The sequence below is a fragment of the Arachis ipaensis genome, chromosome B6 (assembly GCF_059453495.1).
Source record: "Arachis ipaensis isolate K30076 ecotype BB chromosome B6, ASM5945349v1, whole genome shotgun sequence".
Taxonomy (NCBI): domain Eukaryota; kingdom Viridiplantae; phylum Streptophyta; class Magnoliopsida; order Fabales; family Fabaceae; genus Arachis; species Arachis ipaensis.
Window position 1 is genome coordinate 77032663 of NC_142441.1, and position 25305 is coordinate 77057967.

General features: G+C 39.3%; 1 non-coding gene across 1 annotated transcript; it reads right to left on the bottom strand.

Moving 5' to 3' along the window:
- Nucleotides 1–22630: 22630 nt before the first annotated feature.
- LOC148561412 (small nucleolar RNA R71) lies at nt 22631–22739 on the bottom strand. Its single transcript, XR_015887918.1, has one exon. It is a non-coding gene; the product is annotated as a small nucleolar RNA R71 (small nucleolar RNA).
- Between the last annotated feature and the right edge of the window lie 2566 nt (nt 22740–25305).

The window sequence follows — 25305 nt, forward strand, 5'->3', positions numbered from 1 at the left end:
TACAGTATTTATTTATTTTAATTGCCATTTAAATTATTTGTCATATCTACTCTTCACTCTCAACCCCGATTTTACAACCTCCATAACCAATAATAACAACATACTTCCCTGCAGTTCCTTGAGAAGATGACCCGAGGTTTAAAATACTCGGTTATCAATTTTAAAGGGGTTTGTTACTTGTGACAACCAAAACGTTTGCACGAAGGGATTTTTGTTGGTTTAGAGACTATATCTACAACGCGACTATTTTTATGAACTTCTTTACTGGCAAAAAACTTAACGTCAGGCTTCTATTGTTGCATCCTGGTTTGGTGCTGGCTAGTTTCGAGAGTGCGTCAGCTCGGGTATTTTGTTCGCGGGGTATGTGGCGGATCCTATATTCCCTGAGTTGTCCGAGCTGTTCTTTGGTTTTATCCAAATACTTTTTCATGGTGGGATATTTGGCTTGGTAGCTCTTTGTTATCTGTGAGGTGACTACTTGTGAATCGCTGTAAATGTTGAGTTTTTGAGCTCCAACCTCTTTAGCCAGCTTCAAACCAGCTAACGATGCTTCATATTCCGCCTGATTGTTTGAGGTCGGGAACCCGAATTTAAGGGAGAGCTCAACTTGGGTTCCTTGGTTGCTTTCTATTATCACACCTGCGCCGCTTCTAGTCTTATTTGAAGAACCGTCCACATAGAGATTCCATTCTGTGGGGATTTCTGGGGCATCTGTGAATTCTGCGATGAAGTCGGCCAGATACTGTGATTTGATGGCCGTCCGAGCTTCATATTGGAGGTCGAACTCGGATAACTCGACTGCCCATTGTAAAATTCTGCCTGCTAAATCTGTTTTCTGCAATATTCCTTTTATGGGCTGGTTAGTTCGAACCTTAATTGTGTGAGCCTGGAAGTACGGGCGAAGTCGTCGAGATGTTAGAACGAGAGTATAGGCAAACTTTTCTATTTTCTGGTAGTTCAACTCGGATCCCTGTAGCGCTTTACTAATGAAGTATATGGGTTGTTGCCCACTTTCCTCTTCTCTGACTAGTGCTAAGGCTGTTGCCCGGCTTTCTACTGCGAGATATAATATGAGTGGTTCTCTTTTTCGTGGCCGAGATAGGATAGGTGGCCATCCTAAGAAATCCTTGAAGTCTTGGAAAGCTTGTTCACATTCTGTTGTCCATTCGAACTGCTTTCCCTTTCTTAATGTAGCATAGAAGGGGAGAGATCTTATCGCTGATCCTGCTAAGAACCTGGATAGGGCGGCCAATCTCTCGTTGAGTTGCTGTACTTCTTTGACACAGGTTGGACTTTTCATGTTGAGTATGGCTTGACATTTATCCGGATTTGCTTCAATTCCTCTTTGTGTGAGCATGAAACCTAAAAATTTTCCCGCTTCTACTGCAAAGGTGCATTTTGCAGGATTGAGTCGCATGTCATGCTTCCTTATAGTGTCAAACACTTGAGCCAGGTCGGATAACAATGTCTCTTCACTTTGTGTCTTTATCAACATGTCGTCCACATAGACTTCCATGATTTTCCCGATGTGATCTGAGAAGACTTTATTCATTAGCCTTTGATAAGTAGCTCCCATATTCTTGAGACCGAAAGGCATCACAATGTAGCAGTAGTTTGCTTTTGGCATTAAAAACGAGGTCTTTTCTTGATCTGGTGGATACTTGGGGATTTGGTTGTATCCCGAATATGCATCCATAAACGAGAGGTATCTATATCTGGAGGAAGCATCGACCAGAGCGTCGATATTTGGAGTGGGTAAGGATCTTTTGGGCAGGCTTTGTTGAGATCGGTGTAATCGATGCACATTCGCCACTTCCCATTTGATTTTCTCACCAAGACGACGTTGGCTAGCCATAGTGGGTACTTGACCTCTCTTATGAATCCTGCCTCCAGTAATGCTTGTACCTGTTCTTCCACAGCTTGGGATCGCTCTGGCCCAAGTTTTCTTCGTCTTTGCTGTACCGGCCGAGATCCTGGATAGACCGCCAACTTGTGGCACATTAACTTGGGGTCTATGCCTGGCATGTCTGCGACTTTCCATGCGAAGAGATCGATATTATCTCATAACAATTGTATCAGTAATTCTTTTGAGTCTCCTCTCAGGATCGTGCCGATATTAGTCATTTTGTGTGAGGTGTCTCCGATCTGAACCTTCTCTATCTCACCTTCTGGCTGCGGACGGAGCTCTTCTCGTCTCTGAACTCCGCCAAGCTCAATTGTGTGGAATTCTTCTCCTCTTCCTCTGAGGTTTAGACTTTCGTTATAATAGCGGCGTGCCATCTTTTGATCTGCCTTTATTGTGGCTATCCCCTCTGTAGTTGGGAATTTCATGCATAGATGTGGAGTCGAGACTATTGCCCCGAGTTGATTTAGTGTGGTCCGACCTATTAGAGCATTGTAGGTTGAACTCACGTCGACCACAATGTAGTCTATTTTGAGTGTTATGGATTGGTTCCATTTTTCGAAGGTTGTATGTAGTGATACGTATCCTAATGGTTGTACCGTGGTATCTCCCAGTCCGAACAGACTGTTCGGGTATCCCTTAAGCTCCTTGTCTTCTAGGCCGAGCTTGTCGAAGGTAGTTTTGAATAAGATGTCGGCGGAGCTCCCTTGGTCTATTAATATGTGGTGCAGATTGGCATTTGCCAGTATGATGGTGATGACCATGGGGTCGTCGTGTCCCGAGATGATACCGGATGCGTCCTCTTTAGTGAATGTGATTGCAGGGATCTCGGGTGTTTCCTCCTTTCCCTCGACATAATATACTTCTTTGAGATATCTTTTGCGGGATGACTTGGAGATTCTTCCCCCTGCGAATCCACCGTGTATCATGTGGACGTGTCTTTCCGGTGTACGAGGTGATCGCGCAGTTCTTCCGATATCTTCGTCCCTTCGTCTCTTTCTTTGGTCGTCATCTCGGGTGGCTAGAAACCGATCTAGTTTTCCTTCCCTCAGCAATTTTTCTATGATGTTTTTTAGATCGAAGCACTCGTTGGTGGAGTGCCCTCACACTCGATGATATTCGCAATATTCATTCTGGTTTCCTCCTCCTCTTTTGCCTTTGAGTGGTCGAGCTGGGGGTATTTTCTCCGTATGGAAGACTTCTTTATATACATCGACTAGGGATGCCCTGAGAGGGGTGTAATTGTGGTATTTTTTGACTTTCTCTCCTTGTCGATCTTCTTTCCTTTTGGATTACTTGTCTTTATCTCGGTAGGGGACCCCGGATTTTGAGGTTTCTCCTAACCGAGCGTTTTCTTTCATGTTGATGTATTTTTCTGCTCGCTCCTGCACTTCGTCTAAGGAGGTAAGGTACTTCTTTGATATGGATTGGCTAAAAGGTCCTTCTCGTAGGCCATTGATGAGTCCCATGATGGCGGCCTCTGTTGGCAAGCTTTGTATGTCCATGCATGTTTTGTTGAATCTTTCCATGTAGTTGCGGAGGCTCTCCCGATCTCCTTGCTTGATCCCTAGTAAACTGGGGGCGTGTTTTGTCTTATCTTTTTGGATGGAGAATCTGGCTAAGAATTTTTTGGCCAGGTCGTCAAAGTTTGAGATGGACTTTGGAGGTAGGTTATCGAACCATCTGATTGCTGTCTTCGTGAGAGTTGTTGGAAAAGCTTTGCAACGAACGGTGTCTGAGGCGTCGGTGAGGTACATTCTGCTTCTGAAATTGCTGAGATGATGGTTGGGATCTGTGGTACCATCATACAAAATAATATCCGAGAGTTTGAAGTCTTTGGGGATTTTGGTTTTCATGATTTCCCTAGTGAATGGATCTTGCTCTTTGTGTGAACTTTCCTCAGGAGTGGTCCGAGGGGTTTTTGATTTGAGATCGGCTTCTAATTGTAGGAGTTTATCTTCTAATTCTCGTCGCCGCCGTACCTCTCTTTGTAGATCCTTTTTGACCTCTTGTTGTTGTCGGGTTCTTCTTCAAGTTGCTTTAAGCGGTCTTGAAGTGCTTCTATTACCCCCGGATTTGATGAGTTTTTGTCCCCGTTGGATTCCGGAGTATCCTTTAGCGTAGTGTCTGCATTCTTGTGCGGTGTTCTATTTTCCAGATCTGAATCGTGGTCGTTGTCATGGCCGTCCACCATGGTGTTGGGATGACTTCCAGGCTCCCCGGCAACGACGCCAATGTTCCGGGGGTTACCTGAAACTGGAGGTCGATCTCGGATGAGATCTTCTGTACTGGTCGGAGATGGTGTGTCCGGCTGGCTGGTGGCGGCTGGAGCTGTTGTGTCCAACTTGTTGGACTTGTTGCATTGCTGATCGTTGGCCACCGGAGGGTGGGGGGTACCTGCAAGATATTCCGATGCTTAAGTTAGCACGGGTATTAAGCAGGTTTTTAGTAGAATCAGAGTATGAGTTATACCTGGGTGCTCCAGTGTATTTATAGTAGTTGTAGAGTAACCTTTTTAGATAAGATAAGTTAGTTATCTTATCTTATCTTATCTTTTGGCGAGGTCAGCTTATCTTCAATGGAACCGCCCTTATCTCTGTAGGCTTGGACTGCCTTTGGATATGGGTCGTATTCCTTGAGTTGGGCCTATTTTTTGGGTTTTCCTGTCGATTTGGCTGAGCTCTTTTGGGAAGAGGTCGGATAGTCTGACCTGAAGAGGTCGGTCGCTTTATCGCCGATCATCCCGGGTCGGATAGCTCGACCCAGGGTATGAACACCTTCCAGGAAAGCAAGCAGTTTTGAGCTAAATCCTCAGCTCATTGTCATGGTGCAGCAAAATTGCCAGTATTCTGGTCTTCCACAGGAAGAACCTACTGAGTTTCTGGCGCAGTTCTTGCAAATTGCTGACACAGTGCGTGACAAGGAGGTAGATCAGGACGTATACAGGCTGTTGCTGTTTCCGTTTGCTATAAAAGATCAAGCTAAGAGGTGGTTAAATAACCAACCCACAGCAAGCATAAGAACATGGAAACAGTTATCAGACAAATTCCTGAATCAATATTTCCCTCCAAAAAGGATGACACAGCTAAGGCTGGACGTCCAAGGCTTTAAACAAGAGGATGATGAATCCCTTTATAACGCCTGGGAGAGGTATAGAGGGATGCTAAGGAAATGCCCCTCTGAAATGTTTTCAGAGTGGGTGTAGTTAGATATCTTCTACTACGGGCTTACAGAAAAAACTCAGGTATCTCTAGACCACTCAGCTGGTGGATCTATACACATGAGAAAGACTATTGAAGAGGCTCAAGAGCTTATCGATATAGTTGCTAGAAATCAGCATTTGTACATAAGTAATGAGTCCTCCATAAAAGAAGAAGCCAAGGCAGTATCAACTGACTTTAGTCCTCAGGAACAAGTTGCTGAACTCAATCAGCAACTATCTTCTATAACAAGGCAGTTAGCAGAAGTTAAGGACATGCTACAAGAAACCAAAAATGCTAACAAGGATATGGAATCACAATTAAATCAGACAAAACAGCAATTATCAAAATATATAATAGAAGAGTGCCAAGCAGTTCAATTAAGAAGTGGAAAAACATTAAATACCTCAACTCAAAGCAGCAGAAAGCCAAGAAAAGAACAGCTGAAGAGGATGAGCAACCTGCTACCCAAAATCCCTCTAAGGACAGTAAGAGCCCAGAGAGGAATAAGTCTGGCGTTCAAACGCCAAAAAAGGGTGAGAATCTGGGTTCAACGCCCAATCCATGTTTAGTTCTGGCGTTCAAACGCCAGTGAGGGATCAGACACCTGCAAGTGCTGATAATAACTCCCTCAAGAAGGCTTCTCAACCTGCCTCTGTAGGAAATAAACCTGCAGCAACTATAAAGCCAAAATGCCTTATCCTCAGAAACTCCGCCAAGCAGAGCAGGATAAGCAATTTGCCCGCTTTGCAGACTATCTCAGGACTCTTGAAATAAAGATTCTGTTTGTAGAGGCACTTGAGCAAATACCCTCTTATGCCAAGTTCATGAAAGAGATCTTGAGTCATAAGAAGGATTGGAGAGAAACTGAAAGAGTTCTCCTCACTAAAGAATGCAGTGCAGTCATTCTGAAAAGCTTCCCAAAAAAGCTTAAAGATCCCGGGAGCTTTATGATACCATGCATATTAGAGGGAAATTGCACCAAGACAACTTTATGTGATCTTGGGGCAAGCATCAACCTAATACCTGCATCCACTATCAGAAAGCTTGGTTTAACTGAAGAAGTCAAACCAACCCAAATATGTCTCCAACTTGCTGATGGCTCCATTAAATACCCATCAGGCATAATTGAGGACATGATTGTCAAGGTTGGGCCATTTTTCTTCCCTACTGGCTTTGTATTGCTGGAAATAGAGGAGCACAAGAGTGCAACTCTCATTCTAGGAAGACCATTCCTAGCAACTGGACGAACCCTCATTGACGTCCACAAAGGGGAGATAACCCTGAGAGTCAATGAGGATGAGTTTAAGTTGAATGTTGTCAAAGCTATGCAACATCCAGACACATCAGAAGACTGCCTGAGCATTGATATTATTGACTCCCTAGTGGAAGAGGTCAATATGACTGAGAGTCTCGAATCAGAGCTAGAGGACATTTTTAAAGATGTTTAGCCTGATCTGAAGGAACCAGAGAAAATAAAAGAACCTCTGAAAACTACTCAGGAAGAGGAAAAACCTCCTAAACCCGAGCTCAAACCACTACCACCATCCCTGAAATATGCATTTCTGGGAGAAGGTGACACTTTTCTTGTAATGATAAGCTCTACTTTAGAGCCACAGGAAGAGAAAGCACTAATTTATGTGCTAAGGACACACAAGACATCTCTTGGGTGGTCCATAAGTGATCTTAAGGGCGTTAGCCCAACCAGATGCATGCACAAGATCCTATTGGAGGATGATGCTAAGCCAGTGGTTCAATCACAGAGGCGGCTAAATCCCGTCATGAAGGAGGTGGTGTAGAAAGAGGTTACTAAGTTACTAGAGGCTGGGATTATTTATCCTATTTCTGATAGCCCCTGGGTGAGCCCTGTCCATGTTATCCCTAAGAAGGGAGGTATGACAGTGGTTCATAATGAAAAAAATGAACTGGTTCCTACAAGAACAGTTACAGGGTGGCGTATGTGTATTGACTACAGAAGGCTCAATACAGCCACCAGGAAGGATCACTTCCCTTTACCATTCATAGACCAGATGCTAGAAAGACTAGTAGGTCATGAATACTACTGCTTTTTGGATGGCTATTCAGGTTACAACCAAATTGCAGTAGATCCTCAGGACCAAGAGAAAACAGCATTCACATGTCTATCTAGAGTATTTGCATACAGAAGAATGCCTTTTGGTCTGTGCAATGCACCTGCAACCTTTTAGAGGTGCATGCTCTCTATCTTTTCTGATATGGTAGAGAAATTTCTGGAAGTCTTCATGGATGACTTCTCAGTATTTGGAGACTCATTTAGCTCCTGTCTTAACCATCTAGCACTTGTTATGAAAAGATGCCAAGAGACTAACCTGGTTTTAAATTGGGAAAAATGTCACTTTATGGTGACTGAAGGAATTGTCCTTGGGCATAAAATTTAGAACAAGAGAATAGAGGTGGATCAAGCAAAGGTAGAGGTAATTGAAAAATTACCACCACCCACCAATGTTAAGGAAATCAGAAGCTTTCTGGGGCATGCAGGATTCTATAAGAGGTTTATAAAAGATTTTTCAACAATCGCAAAACCTCTGACCAATCTGCTAGCTGCTGACATGCCATTTGTGTTTGACACAGAGTGTCTGCAGGCGTTTGAAACTCTGAAAGCTAAGCTGGTCACAGCACCAGTTATTTCTGCACCAGATTAGACATTACCTTTGGAACTAATGTGTGATGCCAGTGACCATGCCATTGGTGCAGTATTGGGACAGAGGCATAACAAGCTTCTGCATGTCATTTATTATGCTAGCCGTGTTTTGAATGATGCCCAGAAAAATTACACAACCATAGAAAAAGAGCTGCTTGCAGTGGTTTATGCCATTAACAAGTTTATATCATACTTAGTAGGATCAAAAGTGATTGTGTACACTGACCATGCTGCTCTTAAATATCTACTCACAAAGCAGGATTCAAAGCCCAGCCTCATAAGACGGGTGTTGCTTCTGCAAGAGTTTGATATAGAAATAAGAGACAGAAAAGGGACAGAGAATCAAGTAGCTGATCACCTGTCCCGGATAGAACCAGTAGCAGGAGCATCCCTTCCACCTACTAAGATCTCTGAAACCTTTTCGGAAGAGCAATTATTTGCTATTCAGGAAGCTCTGTGGTTTGCAGACATTGCAAACTATAAGACTCAAGGTTCTCCTTCTGTAACCATGGAGAGGAAGCATGAAAAGCTTCTCTCAATACAGAGTCAAACAAAACCCCCACATTCAAACTCTAAGTTTGGTGTTGGGAGGACACAACCAAACTCTAAGTTTGGTGTTGAGAGGCCCCAACCCTACTCTGATTATCTGTGAGGCTCCATGAGAGCTCACTGTCAAGCTATTGACATTAAAGAAGCGCTTGTTGGGAGGCAACCCAATGTTATTTAATTATATCTATTTATTTTCCATTGCTATTTTATGTTTTCTTTAGGTTGATGATCATGTGAAGTCACAAAAATAACTGAAAAATCAAAAACAGAATGAAAAACAGCATTAAAAATAGCTCACTCTAGAGGAAGAGCTTACTGGCATTTAAACGCCAGTAAGAAGCATCAGACTGGCGTTTAACGCCAGAAAGAAGTATCAAGCTGGCGTTAAACGCCAAGAAAGGGAGAAAAGCTGGCGTTTAACGCCAGAAACAAGCAGCAGTTTGGCGTTAAACGCCAGGATTGCACACTAAGGGCGTTTTTGCACGCCTCAATGGAGCAGGGATGATAAGTCCTTGACCCCTCAGGATCTGTGGACCCCACAAGATCCCCACCTGCCACACCTTTTCATACACACTTCCCCCACCCTTGGCAGAACCCACCACACATCTCCATCTCCTCCTTTCCTCCTTCTTTTGCTCGAGGACGAGCAAATATTTTAAGTTTGGTGTGGAAAAAGCATTGCTTTTTTTTTGTTTTTCCATAACCACTAATGCCTCAGGGGATGCACTTTCCTCCACAAAACTATTGGGAGCAGATTAACACCTCCCTAGGAGAATTATGTTCCAACATGGGACAACTAAGGGTGGAGCACCAAGAGCATTCCATCCTCCTCCATGAAATTAGAAAAGATCAAAGAGCTATGAGGGAGGAGCAACAAAGGCAAGGAAGAGACATAGAGGAGCTCAAAAGCACTATTGGTTCTTCAAAAGGAAGAAGACGCCACCCTCACTAAGGTGGACCCGTTCCTTAATCTCGTTGTCTATTTATTTTTTCTATTTTCATTCTCTATGCTTTATTTATGTTTGTGTCTTCATTACATGATCATTAGTATCTAGTGTCTATGTCTTAAAGCTATGAATGTCCTATGAATCCATCACCTTTCTTAAATGAAAAATGTTTAAATTACAAAATAACAAGAAGTACATGATTTCAAATTCATCCTTGAAACTAGTTTAATTATTTTGATGTGGTGACAATACTTTTTGTTTTCTGAATGAATGCTTGAACTGTTCATATGTCTTTTGAATTTGTTGTTTATGAATGTTAAAATTGTTGGCTCTTGAAAGAATGATGAAAAGGAGACATGTTATTTGATAATCTGAAAAATCATAAAAATGATTCTTGAAGCAAGAAAAAGCAGTGAATACAAAAGCTTCCGAAAAAAAAAAAAGAAAATGGCAAAAAAAAAGAAAAAAAAGAGAAAAAGAAAAAGCAAGCAGAAAAAGCCAAAAGCTCTTTAAACCAAAAGGCAAGAGCAAAAAAAAAAAAAAAGCCAATAGCCCTTAAAACCAAAAAGGCAAGGGTAATAAAAAGGATCCAAGGCATTGAGCATTAGTGGATAGGAGGCCCTAATGGAATAAAATCCGGCCTAAGCGGCTAAACTAAGTTGTCCCTAACCATGTGCTTGTGGCGTGAAGGTGTCAAGTGAAAACTTGAGACTGAGTGGTTAAAGTCAAGGTCCAAAGCAAAAAAGAAAAGAGTATGCTTAAGAACCCTGGACAACTCTAATTGGGGACTCTAGCAAAGCTGAGTCACAATCTGAAAAGGTTCACCCAGTTATGTGTCTGTGGCATTTATGTATCCGGTGGTAATACTGGAAAACAAAGTGCTTAGGGCCATGGCCAAGACTCATAAAGTAGCTGTGTTCAAGAATCAACATATTGAACTAGAAGAATCAATAACACTATCTGAATTCTGAGTTCCTATAGATGCCAATCATTAAGAACCTCAATGGATAAAGTGAGATGCCAAAACTATTCAAGGGGCAAAAAGCTACTAGTCCTGCTCATCTGATTGGAGCTAAGTTTCATTGATATTTTGGAATTGATAGTATATTCTCTTCTTTTTATCCTATTTGATTTTTAGTTGCTTGGGGACAAGCAACAATTTAAGTTTGGTGTTGTGATGAGCGGATAATTTATACGCTTTTTGGCAGTGTTTTTACATAGTTTTTAGTATGATTTGATTAGTTTTTAGTATATTTTTATGAGTTTTTAAATAAAAATCATATTTCTGGACTTTACTATGAGTTTGTGTGTTTTTCTATGATTTCAGGTAATTTCTGGCTGAAATTGAGGGACCTGAGCAAAATCTGATTCAGAGGCTGAAAAAGGACTGCAGATGCTATTGGATTCTGACCTCCCTGCACTCGAAATGGATTTTCTGGAGCTACAGAAGTCCAAATGGCACGCTCTCAATTGCGTTGGAAAGTATACATCTAGGGATTTCCAGTAATATATAATAGTCCATACTTTGCCCAAGTTTAGATGATGCAAACTGGCGTTCAACACCAGTTCTCTGCCCTATTCTGGCGTTAAACGCCAGAAACAGGTTACAAGTTGGAGTTAAACGCCCAAAACAGGTTACAACCTGGTGTTTAACTCCAGAAACAGCCTAGGCACGTGTAAAGCTCAAGTCTCAGCCCCAGCACACACCAAGTGGGCCCCGGAAGTGGATTTCTACACTATCTATCATAGTTTACTCATTTTCTGTAAACCTAGGTTACTAGTTTAGTATTTAAACAACTTTTAGAGATTTATTTTGTACCTCATGACATTCTTACGTTTTACATTGTATCTCTACGGCATGAGTCTCTAAACTCCATGATTGGGGGTGAGGAGCTCTGCTGTGTTTCGATGAATTAATGCAATCACTTCTGTTTTCCATTCAAAAATGCTTGTTTCTATCTAAGATATTTATTCGCACTCCAATATGATGAATGTGATGATCCGTGACACTCATCACCATTCTCAACCTATGAACACGTGCCTGACAACCACCTCCGTTCTACATTAGATTGCGTATGTTTCTCTTGGCCTCCTGGTTCATGATCAGAGTCTTCGTGGTATAGGCTAGAATTATTGGCGGCCTTTTCTGAGATCCGGAAAGTCTAAACCTTGTCTGTGGTATTCCGAGTAGGATCTGGGTAGGGATGACTGTGACGAGCTTCAAACTCACGAGTGTTGGGCGTAGTGACAGACGCAAAAGAATCAACGGATTCTATCCCAACATGAGTGAGAACCAACATATGATTAGCCATGCGGTGACAGCGCATTTGGACCATTTTCACTGAGAGGATGGATGGTAGCCATTGACAACGATGATCCACCAACATACAGCTTGCCATGGAAGGAGACCTATGTGCGTGAGGAAGAAGACAGTAGGAAAGCAGAGATTTAGAAGGCAGAGCATCTCTAAAACCTTAATCTATTCTCCATTACTGCATACAAGTACTATTTAATTTATGCTTTTTACTCTTCATATTACTTGGATGACCCAGTGCACTTGCTGGTTAGTTGTGCGGAATTGCAAAAGTGTGATTGTGATTTCGTGCACCAACAAGTAATCAGAGCACAATTCTCATGAAATTACATCAAATTAACCATGATTGAATGAATCTAGGCATACATGAATTTCTAACCCAATTGCTTACTTATGGCTCCAGAAAGTGTATAAAACCTATTAGAAACAAAGAAAAAGGCTAGTGAAACTAGCCTAAGATGTCCTGGCATCACAACACCAAACTTAAATCTTGCTTGTCCTTAAGCAAGCACTGAATTATTGGGAAGAATGAATGAAACCGAAAGTAATGTTCATATTAGCATGTCATTATTATTAGTTCATGAGGTTTTATGCAGAGAATGTTGCAGCTCACTTTTTATTGGTCCTTAGGTAGGGAATGTCTCCTTTAAGCCTCAACTAACACACTGCTATGACTTCTTATTATTCACTCATCCTTGATAATTTCTTTTCTCTATTTTCTTCTTCTGTGAACTTATTCTTTGATTTTAGCAGCTCAGTGTCATGTGTTGTAGTAGCTTCTTAGCTTATTTGCACTGAACACATATTCACTACAGACACTTAGCTCACAATTCTTCTTAAGACATTAGTGCCCAGCACCTCTTTGGGTCCCTAAATGCCTTCTAACTAGGTTGCTCTTGATAATGGATTTTCGGTTGATTATCCCGGGTTAGTTAACCCAAGTTGCCAAGTGTTAAAGCACTCCATAGAGCCTAATCATCCAAGCAGATCCTAGTACAAAGACACCACAGGCATATGTCTTAAGGTCCAAGCTATTGGTGTCTAGCCTTACTCTTTGCTTTCTTCTATTTTTGTTGCCACTTTTGGCTTTTCTTTTTCTTTCTTTTTATTTGTTTTTCTTTCATCCAAGGACTTTTGTTTGCTAAGATTCATAGACAGCATCCTAGTTTACACTAAAAGGGGGACAATCTACCCTTTTATTCATTATTAGTGAGCTACTACACAATCAGACATATATACCACCACTTACTGTTATTTCAATTCTTGCCATAAGGAACTATTCCACTTCTGTTCAAACATTTCTTTTATTCAAATTGAAAAGGGCAGGGGACAAGACAAGCATTTAAACAAGTGAAAGTGAAACACACACACCTAGGCTAGCATATTTATTTGACACTTTAAAGTAAACAGACATCCGAATTCGGTAACAAGTATATTATTTAGAAGGGGTGTATTCAAACTTCCAATATCCAATATCAGTAATTCAAGATACAAGCAATTAAGTGACAATACAACCTTCTGGCATCTTCTTTGTTGTTTATCACCCTTCCTAGCTTTGGTATTCTCTTTTTTTCTTGATGATGGTGCATAGTCTTCCCAATGGTTGGATTGTCTTCCTGCAAAACTATTAGAAGTTGCTTGTTCCCCAAGCACTTAAGGAATGATAAGTATATATGTATGCTTGTGATTTTAAGAACATAAGTTGGTGTATGAACACGACACTTAGTTCCTTTCTTACTTTTAAATGTAACAATGTGAATATACATGTGAACTTGCAAGTGCTTTTATCCAGAAGCTAAACTATGACTGAAAATCGAAAATTTGTCAACTAGTTTCTCTGATTACTTGGAGCTTCTAACTAGTTATGATGAAAAATGCAATGTGCTCTTTAGGAAAGTCTATGGTGGAACCCCAAACATAGAATTGCACATTCATCTCTGAATTTCTTTGGTGTGCAACACCAAACTTGACTCCTTACAATGCAGCGAAGCCTTCTTGACCCTTTTATTGACTAGCTATGAAAAGAAAATTACCTTTGGTCGGGTTGCCTCCCAACAAGCGCTCTTTTATCGTCACTAGCTTGACGGTCAGCTCTCTCAGTTGAGTCTGTATTTTATCTTGGAATCTTCCCCCATGTCACCCAAGTAGTGTTTGAGCCTCTGTCCATTCACAGTGAAGGTCCGTTGTGAGCTTTCTTCCATGATTTCTATGTGTCCATAAGGTGAGACTTTGGTGATAAGAAAAGAACCTGACCACCTTGATCTTAATTTTCAAGGGAAAATTTTCAGTCTGAAGTTGTAAAGTAGCATGATGAATGGATTTTTTATGGTATAGAATTTCACAATAAATTCTCATTGTAAAGTATAGTTTTTAAACCAACAATAATCCTTTCATACAAAAATTTGGTTATCACAAGTACAAACCCCTAAATTTATAAACTGAAGTATTGGAACCTCGGGTCATTCTCCCTAGGAATTGCAACAAAGTGTTCTTGTTATTGGCTATGAAATATCTTTGGGGGTTTTAGAGATAGGAGACAAGAAATATAAAATGCAATGAAAATAAACTAACAACTATGAAAGCTCTTGGCAAGGTTATGATAATTGGAAGTCCTATCCTCATTATCCTCCTCAATTGTGATGAGAATTGTCCATTGCTACCACTTAGTTAACCTCTAACCCTGGAGGAAAGTCAAGTAGATGAATCAACTTGATTCCATAAGTCCTAGCCAACTCCCAAGGGAAAGACTAGATTTTGTGGTATCCAAATCAATTAGCAACTTCTAATTGTCAATCAACAAAGAAATTAGATAATTCAAGAGTCACTAATCACTCTACCAAAGCCAAGAGGGGAAAAATCTATACTAAAATCCAACCAAACATTTCATCAAACACCTGGAAGGCATAAAAGAAAAGCATAGTAAATTGACAACAAGAATAGAACCTAACAATAATTATTGCAAAGAATTAACAACAACAAGCAAAAGAAACTCACTTATTATGAATTACTGATAAACCATTATTTTATGATTTATATTGTGTTTAATTGAGTGGTTTTCTCAAGTCTTTACCCACTTATTCATATGATTAGCATGATATTACAATTCCTTCCCAAAATTGTTCCATGGTTGAAAACTTGCTTCCTAGAGATCTTTTAATTATGTATTTTAATGATCCTTTATACCATTCGATGCTGTGATCCATGTGTTAAGTGTTTCAGGCTTCATAGGGCAGGAATGACTTAGAGAATGGAGAGGAAGCTTGCAAAAATGGAAGGAACATAAGAAACTAAGGAGATGACCAGCGAACACTGACGCGAGCACATGGTTCATGTGAGCGCGCGAAATGAAGAAATCGCAACGACGCGAACGCGTGCCTGACGCAAACGCGTGGAGTGGAGTCTGCACGAATGACGTGAACGCGTGGACAACGCGAATGTGTGACAAGGAAAATCGCTGAATGACGCGAACGTGTGGGCAACGCGTACGCGTGACTTGCGCGATCTGCAGAAATTGCAGAATACGCTAGAGACAATTTTGGGCCGCGTTTTAACCCAGTTTTCGGCCCAGAAACACAGATTAAAGCTAGGGAACATGCAGAGACTCAAAACGCATCCACACACATTCAGATATATTGATATTAGGATTACTTTTAGTTTTAGATCTGAATCTAGATTAGCTTTACATTGATAGTTTATGCTTTTACTTTGGATTTTGGATGCTGAAGAATCATTATCTCTGTTGAAGACACTACTTTAGTTTGTTTCCTTATTCCCTTACTCTTTTCAAGTTAATCATTGACCCTATTCAAATAAGTATGTTGCATTTTGGATTTATTAATATATAGAGTTACATTTACTTTTAATTAATTTTAATTCTCTATTTTATTTAATTTAATTTATTATGTCTTCTTATATTTTTATGAGTATTAAATCCATGTCAATGGAGTTGATTTTCTACTTGAATGGGGGTTGATTAAGAGGAGACACTTGAGTTGGAATGCTCAAGTGCTTAGTTAAATTGGACATTGTTGGCTAATTCTGTACCTACTAACGCTAGACCTTCCCAAGGGAGAGGACTATGATTTGCGGGTAAGAGTTAGCTCAATCACTTAACTTTCCTTTATTTAGTAAGGGTTAACTAAGTGAAAACAACCACCTCTTTACACTACACTTGAGAAGATTCCAACAACGATATGACTTCCAATTAATCATTCTTTCATTCAAGGCTTTTTATTTTAATTACATAAAACCTCTTGTTAATTTTCATTGCTTTAATTTATAATTATTTATTTTCCCATTCCTCATTCCAAAAATTTTCAGAAAACTCATAACAAATAATAAATACACCTCCCTGCAATTCCTTGAGAAACGACCCGAGGTTTAAATACTTCGGTTATAAATTTTATTGGGTTTGCTAAAGTGACAACCAAAACTTTTGTACGAAAGGACTCTCTGTTGGTTTAGAAACTATATCTACAATGCAATTATTCTTATGAATTTCTTTACTGGAAGAAATCCGATCGTCAATTACTTCAAATTGAATTGAAAAAAAATAGAAGGAACAAGAGTAGATCTACAACAAAGCATAGAAACAACATAAAGGAAATTACAACAAAAGAGTAGAAGAATGATGAACGTAAAAACAAGGAATTGAAAGGTAGAAGAAGATGAAAGCATGAATTGAAATCTAGATCTAAGAACTAAACCTAATCCTAATCCTAGAGAGAACTGAGAGCTTCTCTCTCTAAAACTAACTCTAAACTAAGCCTAATGTGTAAAAATGAGCAAAAGATGATCAAAGATGTCAATTCCCTTCAATCCTTCGTCCTTTTATGCATTTTGGCGCCAAAGTTTGTTGCAAATTGGCCCCCACAGCTCCTCAGAAATCGCTGGTCACGTTTTCAATAAAAAAATCACGTGCGGCCACCGACGCGTACGCGTACAGCACGCGTGCGCGTCCCTTGAAGTTTTCGCGATCCACGCGTGCGCGTCTAGTGCGTGTACGTGTGGATAAATATATCCAAATCTTTGGCTTTTTCATGTGTTCTCTATTTTGCATGCTTTCCTCTTCACTCCTTTGATTCATTCCTAGCCTTTTCTACCTGAAATCACTTAACAAACAAATCAAGGCATCTAGTGGAATCAAAGGTGAATCAAAATCATCAAATTAAAGGTCTAAAAGCATGTTTTCACATTTAAGCACTAAATGAGGGAGAATCACAAAACCATGCTATTTCATTGAATAAATATGGGTGAAAGGTGATAAAATCCCCAAAAATCAATACAAGATAAACCCTACAAATGGGGTTTATCATAGCACTCTCTGTCCTTCCTCAAAGCTTTTCGGTGCCATCTTGAGGTCGTGCCTTTCCTTTGCCTTTTCCTTGTAAATTTTGGCATTTTCATAGGCTTGGGATCTGAATTCTTCCAATTCTTGCAGTTGCAAGAGCCTCCTTTCACCAGCAGCTTGACTATCAAAATTCAATAACTTGAGAGCCTAGAAAGCTTTGTGTTCAAGCTCTAATGGCAGGTGACAAGCCTTACCATATACCAGTTGATATGGAGATATCCCAATTGGTGTCTTAAAGGCTGTCCTTTATGCCCAAAGAGCGTCATCTAGCTTCTTCGACCAGTCTTTTCTTGAGGCTCCCACAGTCTTTTCCAGGATCCATTTTAGCTCTCTGTTGGATACCTCTTTCTGGCCACTTGTTTGGGGGTGATAGTGTGTGGCAATCTTGTGCTTCACTCCATATCTCAGGAGGAGGGTCTCTAGTGGCCTGCTACAAAAATGGCTTCCTTCGTCACTGATGAGTGCTCTGGGAACTCCAAACCGGCTAAAGATATTCTTTCTGAGGAAGTTCAAGACCACCTTGTTGTCATTCGTAGGGGTCGCAATGGCCTCCACCCATTTGGACACATAATCCACTACCTCCAAAATGTAGTTGTTTGAGTATGAAGTTGGGAATGGTCCCATGAAATCAATCCCCCATACGTCAAACAACTCAAGTTCTAAGATGAATTGCTATGGCATCTCATTTTTCTTGGGCAAGGTTCCAGCCCGCTGGCATTCATTACAGATTTTCACTAGCTCTCGTGCGTCTTTGAAGATAGTAGGCCAAAAGAACCCGCACTGCAAGACTTTTGTTGCAGTTCTCTCTCCTCTAAAATGTCCTCCGTAGCAAGAACCTTGACAATTCCATAAGACTTCCCTTCCTTCTTTCTCTAAAATACATTTTCTGAGCAATCCATCTGAGCATTTTTTGAATAAGTATGGCTCATCCCAAATGAAATACTTTGCATCATTGATGAGTTTCCTCTTTTGATGCCTGTTGATCATTGAAGGAACTTCCCCAGTAGCTTTAAAATTAGAAATGTCTACGAACTAGGGTGCCTTGTGAACCAGCATCAATTGTTCATCAGGGAAGAATTCATTGACACTTGATTTGTGTGTGCTACCTTCTTCACAGGGAATTCGTGACAAATGATCTGCTACTTTATTTTCCACTCCTTTCTTGTCTTTAATCTCAATGTTGAATTCCTGCAATAGCAAAATCCACCTTATCAATCTTGGTTTTGACTTTTGTTTTGCAAGTAAATATTTTAGTGCTGCATGATCAGTAAAAACAATCACTTTAGATCCAATGAGATATGATCTAAACTTATCAAATGCAAACACTATTGCCAGTAGTTCTTTCTCAGTAGTGGTATAATTCCTTTGAGTTTCATTAAAGACCTTGTTAACATAATAAATAACATGCACTAAATTGCCTTTTCTCTATCATAGCACTGCCCCAAAAGCAAAGTCTGATGCATTACACATCAGTTCGAAAGGCAAATTCCAATCAGGTGGGGCAATGATAGTTGCTGAGGAAAGTTCTTTTTTCAGCATTTCAAATGATAGTGTGAATTTTTTATCAAACACAAAAGGTGTATCAGAAACTAATAGGTTGCTCAAAGGTTTTGCAATTTTGGAAAAATCTCTGATAAACCTTCTGTAGAAACCAGCATGGCCCAAAAAACTCCTAACTGCCTTGACATTACTAGGTGGATGTAATTTCTCAATTAATTCAACCTTAGATTTATCTACATCTAAGCCTTTTTCTAAAATTTTATGACCAAGGACAATTCCTTCTGTCACCATGATGAACGAATAATTTATACGCTTTTTGGCATTGTTTTTACACAGTTTTCAGTATGATTTAGTTAGTTTTTAGTATATTTTTATTAGTTTTTAATTAAAATTCACATTTCTGGACTTTACTATAAGTTTGTGTGTTTTTCTGTGATTTTAGGTATTTTCTGGCTGAAATTGAGGGACCTGAGCAAAAATCAAATTCAGAGGTTGAAGAAGGACTGTAGATGCTGTTGGATTCTAACCTTCCTACACTCAAAGTGAATTTTCTGGAGCTACAGAACTTCAAATGGCCCGCTTCTAATTGCGTTAGAAAGTAGACATCCAGGGCTTTCCAGCAATATATAATAGTTCATACTTTGCCCAAGTTTAGATGACGTAAACTGGCGTTGAATGCCAGTTCCATGTTGCAGTCTAGCGTTTAGCGCCAGAAACAAGTTGCAAAGTGGAGTTCAACGCCAGAAACACGTCACAAACTGGCGTTCAAATCCAAGAATAACCTCTCCATGTGTAAATTTGAAGCTCAGCCCAAGAATTACTTATTTCTGTAAACCCTAGTAACTAGTTTAGTATAAATAGGACTTTTTACTATTGTATTTACATCTTCGGATCAGATCTTTAGTTTCATCTTTAGATCACGTTTGGGGGCTGGCCATTCGGCCATGCCTAAACCTTCATCACTTATGTATTTTCAACGGTAGAGTTTCTACACACCATAGATTAAGGTGTGGAGCTCTACTGTTCCTTATGAATTAATACAAAGTACTACTATTTTTTTATTCAATTCAACTTATTCTGCTTCTAAGATATTCATTTGCACTTCAACATAAATGTGATGATTGTGACACTCATCATCATTCCTTATGAACGTGTGCCTGACAACCACTTTCGTTCTACCTTCGATTGAATGAGTATCTCTTGGATTTCTTAATCAGAATCTTCGTGGTATAAGTTAGAACCCATGGATGGCCATTCTTGAGATCCGGAAAGTCTAAACCTTGTCTGTGGTATTCCGAGTAGGATCCGGGAAGGGATGGCTGTGACGAACTTCAAACTCGCGAGTACTGGGCATAGTGACAGACGCAAAAGGAGGGTGAATCCTATTCCAGTATGATCGAGAACCTCCAGATGATTAGCCATGCCGTGACAGCGCATCGGACCATTTTCACAGAGAGGATGGGAAGTAGCCATTGACAACGGTGATGTCCTAACAAGCAGCTTGCCATAGAAGGGAGTAGGATTGATTGGATGAAGACAGCAGGAAAGCAGAGGTTTAGAGGAACGAAAGCATCTCTATACGCTTATCTGAAATTCTCACCAATGAATTACATAAGTACCACTATCTTATTTTATATTTTATTTATCTTTTACTTATCAATTCATAAAATCAGTTGAATCCGCTTGACTGAGATTTACAAGGTGACCATAGCTTGCTTCAAGCCGACAATATCCGTGGGATTGACCCTTACTCACGTAAGGTTTATTACTTGGACGACCCAGTGCACTTGCTGGTTAGTTGTACGAAGTTGTGAAACAGATATAAGATCATGAACGTGCGTATTGAGTTTTTAGCGCCGTTACCAAGGAATGGAAGGATCACGATTTCGCACACCAAATTTTTGGCGCCATTGCCGGGGATTGTTCGAGTTTGGACAACTGACGATTCATCTTGTTGCTCAGATTAGGTAACTTTATTTTAATTTTAACCTTTTTGTTTTTATTATTCTTATTTTCGAAAAAAATCAAAAAATTTCTCCTTTTTCGTTTTCCAATATAAATTTCGAAAAAAAAAACCAAAAAATATTATAAAATCATAAAATCAAAAATATTTTTTGTGTTTCTTGTTTGAGTCTAGAGTCAAGTTTTAAGTTTGGTGTCAATTGCATCTTTTTAATTTTCCAAAACTTTATTTTCAAAAATTTCATGCATTGCATTTTTCATGATCTTCAAGTTGTTCTTGGCCAGTCTTCTTGTTTAATCTTCATATTTTTCTTGTTTTGTGTCTTTTCTTGTTTTTCATATGCATTCTTGAATTCTTAGTGTCTAAAAATTAAAAATCTTTAAGTTTAGTGTCTTGCATGTTTTCTTTTCTTCAAAATTTTCAAAAATAAGTTCTTGGTGTTCATCTTGACATTCAAAGGGTTCTTGGTGTTCATCTTGACATTCATAGTGTTCTTGCATGCATCACATGCTTTGATCCAAAATTTTCATGCATTGAGTCCTTGGGTTGTTTTTCTCTTTCTTTATTAAAATTCAAAAATAAAAAAAATATCTTTTCCTTATTTTACTCATAAATTTTGAAATTTTGGGTTGACTTAGTGAAAAAATTTTAAAAATATCAAAATTTCAATTTTAAAAATCTTATCTTTTTCAAATCTTTTTCAAAAATCAAATCTTTTTCATTTTTCTTCTTAATGTTTTTCGAAAATTTTAAAAATTAATTTTTCAAAATCTTTTTCTTAATTTTATCTTATATTTTCGAAATTAACACTAACATTTAATGTTTTTATTCAAAAATTTCAAGTTTGTGACTTTCCTATCAAGAAAAATTCAATCTTTAAATTCTAGAATCATATCTTTCAGTTTCTTGTTAGTCAAGTCATCAACTTTAATTTTAAAAATCAAATCTTTTTAATTTATCTTTCAAATCCTTTTCAAAATAAAGTTTAATCATATCTTTTCAATCATATCTTTTTCAAACAAATCTCTTTCAATCATATCTTTTTAAAATTTGATTTTAAAATCTTTTTCTAACTTCTTATCTTTTCAAATTTAATTTTCAAATCTTCTTAATATCTTTTCAATTATATCTTTTCAATTAAATCTTTTTAATCATATCTTTTTATCATATATTTTATATCATATCTTTTTCAAAATTTTATCTTTTTCAAAAATTTGATTTTAAAATAATTTCTTATCTTCTTATCTTTTCAAAATTGATTTTCAAATCTCTTTCAACTAACTAATTGACTTTCTGTTTGTTTCCTATCTTTTTCAAAACCACCTAACTAACTCTCTCTCTAATTTTCGAAAATCCATTCCCTCTTTTTCAAAATTCAATTTTAACTAACTAGTTGTTTTAAATTTTAATTTAATTTAATTTCAATTTTTATTTTCGAATTTTAACTTTAAATTTTAGTTTTATTTTATTAAATTTTCGAAAACTTCTCTTTCTCATCCTATTCTATTTATTTATTCATTCACTAACACATCTCCTCATCTCAAATTACTGCTTCTATCCTCACCCTTGTGTTTGGATTATCCATTCTTCTTCACTCCTATTCCCTTTCTTCTTCTACTAACAACAAGGAACCTCTTTACTGTGACATAGAGGATTCCTCTTTTTTTCTTGTTCTCTTCTCTTTCTTATGAGCAAGAACAAGGAAAAAGACAATCTTGTTGAAGCTGATCCAGAACCTGAAAGGACTCTGAAGAGGAAACTAAGAGAAGCTAAATTACAACAATCCAGAGACAACCTTACTGAAAAATTTGAACAAGAAAAGGAGATGGCAGCCGAACCTAACAACAATAATGCAAGGAGGATGCTTGGTGATTATTCTACACTTACTTCCAAGTTTGATGGAAGGAGCATCTCCATCCCTACCATTGGAGCAAACAATTTTGAGCTGAAACCTCAATTAGTTGCTCTAATGCAACAGAACTGCAAATTCCATGGACTTCCATCAGAAGATCCCTATTAATTTTTAACTGAGTTCTTGCAGATCTGTGAGACTGTTAAGACTAATAGAGTAAATCCTGAAGTCTACAGGCTCATGCTTTTCCCTTTTGCTGCAAGTGACAGAGCTAGATCATGGTTGGACTCTCAACCTAAAGATAGCCTGAACTCTTGGGATAAGCTGGTCACGGCTTTCTTAGCCAAGTTCTTTCCTCCTCAAAAGCTTAGCAAACTTAGAGTAGATGTTCAAACCTTCAGACAGAAAGAAGGTGAATCCCTCTATGAACCTTGGGAGAGATACAAGCAATTGACCAAAAAGTGTCCTTCTGACATACTTTCAGAATGGACCATCCTGGATATATTCTATGATGGTCTGTCTGAATTAGCTAAGATGTCGTTGGATACTTCTGCAGGTGGATCCATTCACCTAAAGAAAATGCCTGCAGAAGCTCAAGAACTCATTGACATGGTTGCTAATAACCAGTTCATGTACACTTCTGAGAGGAATCCTGTGAGTAATGGGACGCCTCAGAAGAAGGGAGTTCTTGAAATTGATACTCTGAATGCCATACTGGCTCAGAAAAAAATATTGACTCAGCAAGTCAATATGATTTCTCAGAGTCTGAATGGAATACAAGCTGCATCCAACAGTACTCAAGAGGCATCTTCTGAGGAAGAAGCTTATGATCCTGAGAACCCTGTAATAGCAGAGGTGAATTACATGGGTGAGCCCTATGGAAACAGCTATAATCCCTCATGGAGAAATCACCAAAATCTCTCATGGAAGGGTCAACAAAAGCCTCAACAAGGCTTTAATAATGGTGGAAGAAACAGGTTTAGCAACAGCAAGCCTTTTTCATCATCCACTCAGCAACAGACAGAGAATTCTGAGCAGAATCCATCTAGCTTAGCAAATTTAGTCTCTAATTTTTCTAAGGCCACTCTAACTTTCATGAATGAAACAAGGTCCTCCGTTAGAAATTTGGAGGCACAAGTGGGCCAGCTGAGTAAGAAGATCACTGAAACTCCTCCTAGTACTCTCCCAAGCAATACAGAAGAGAATCCAAAGAGAGAGTGCAAGGCCATTGATATAACAATTATGGCCGAACCTACAAGGGAGGAAGAGGACATGAATCCCAGTGAGGAAGACCTCCTGGGACGTCCAGTGATCAACAAGGAGTTTCTCTTTGAGGAACCAAAGGACTCTAAGGCTCATCTAGAGACCATAGAGATTCCAAAGAACCTCCTTATGCCCTTCATGAGCTCTGATGAGTATTCTTCTTCTTCTGAAGAGAATGAGGATGTTACTGATGAGCAAGTTGCCAAGTACCTTGGTGCAATCATGAAGCTAAATGCCAAATTATTTGGTAATAAGACTTGGGAAGATGAACCTCCCTTGCTCATTAATGAACTGAGTGATCTGGATCAACTGACATTACCTCAGAAGAAACAAGATCCTGGAAAGTTCTTAATACCTTGTATCATAGGCACCATCACCTTTGAGAAAGCTCTATGTGACCTTGGGTCAGGGATAAACCTCATGCCACTCTCTGTAATGGAGAAACTGGGAATCCCTGAGGTACAGGCTGCCAATTTCTCATTAGAGATGGCAGACAAATCTATGAAAATGGCTTATGGACTAGTAAAGGACGTGTTAGTAAAGGTTGAAGGCCTTTACATCCCTACTGATTTCATAATCCTAGACACTAGGAAGGATGATGATGAATCCATCATCCTTGGAAGACCCTTCCTAGCCACAGCAAGAGCTGTGATTGATGTAGACAGAGGAGAATTGATCCTTCAACTGAATGAGGACAACCTTGTGTTTAAAACTCAAGAATCTCCTTCTGTAACAATGGAGAGAAAGCATAGAAAGCTTCTCTCAGTACAGAGTCAACTAAAGCCCCCACAGTCAAACTCTAAGTTTGGTGTTGAACTCCCATATCCAAACTCTAAGTTTGGTGTTGGGAGTCTATAAAATTGACCTGATCACCTGTGTGGCTCCATGAGAGCCCACTGTTAAGCTATTGACATTAAAGAAGCGCTTGTTGGGAGGTAACCCAATTTTTATTTATCTAATTTTATTTTTATTTTTATTGTTCTTTTATGTTTTATTAGGTTCATGATCATGTGGAGTCACAAAATAAATACAAAAATTAAAAACAGAATCAAAAACAGCAGAAGAAAAATCACACCCTGGAGGAAGGACTTACTGGCGTTTAAACGCCAGTAAGGAGCATCTGGCTGGCGTTCAACGCTAGAACAGAGCATGGATCTGGCGTTGAATGCCAGAAACAAGCAACATCCTGGCGTTCAAATGCCAGGAATGCACCCTGAGAAGAGCTGGCACTGAACGCCAGAAACCAGCATAGAATTGGCGTTCAACGCCAGAAACATGCTGCAACGCCCAGAACAAGCATCAATTCAGTGTTTAAATGCTAGAATTGCATGCAAAGGCGTTTTACATGCCTAATTGGTGCAGGGATGTAAATCCTTGACACCTCAGGATCTGTGGACCCCACAGGATCATCTCAGCATCTGTGGACCCCACAGGATCCCCACCTACCTCTACTCATATTCTTCCCTCTTCTCAACATTCATGCTCTCTTCCCAATAAACACCCCCTCCCTCTCCTCTATATTTTCTCTTCTTCTTCTTCTTTTCTTTCTTCTCTTGCTCGAGGGCGAGCAATATTCTAAGTTTGGTGTGGTAAAAGCATAAGCTTTTTTGTTTTTCCATAACCATTGATGGCACCTAAGGCCAGAGAAACCTCTAGAAAGAGGAAAGGGAAGACAAAAGCTTCCACCTCTGAGTCATAGGAGATGGAGAGATTCATCTCAAGGGTCTATAGCTCAGCGGTAGAACATTTGACTGCAAATCAAGAGATCCCTGAGATACCTCAGG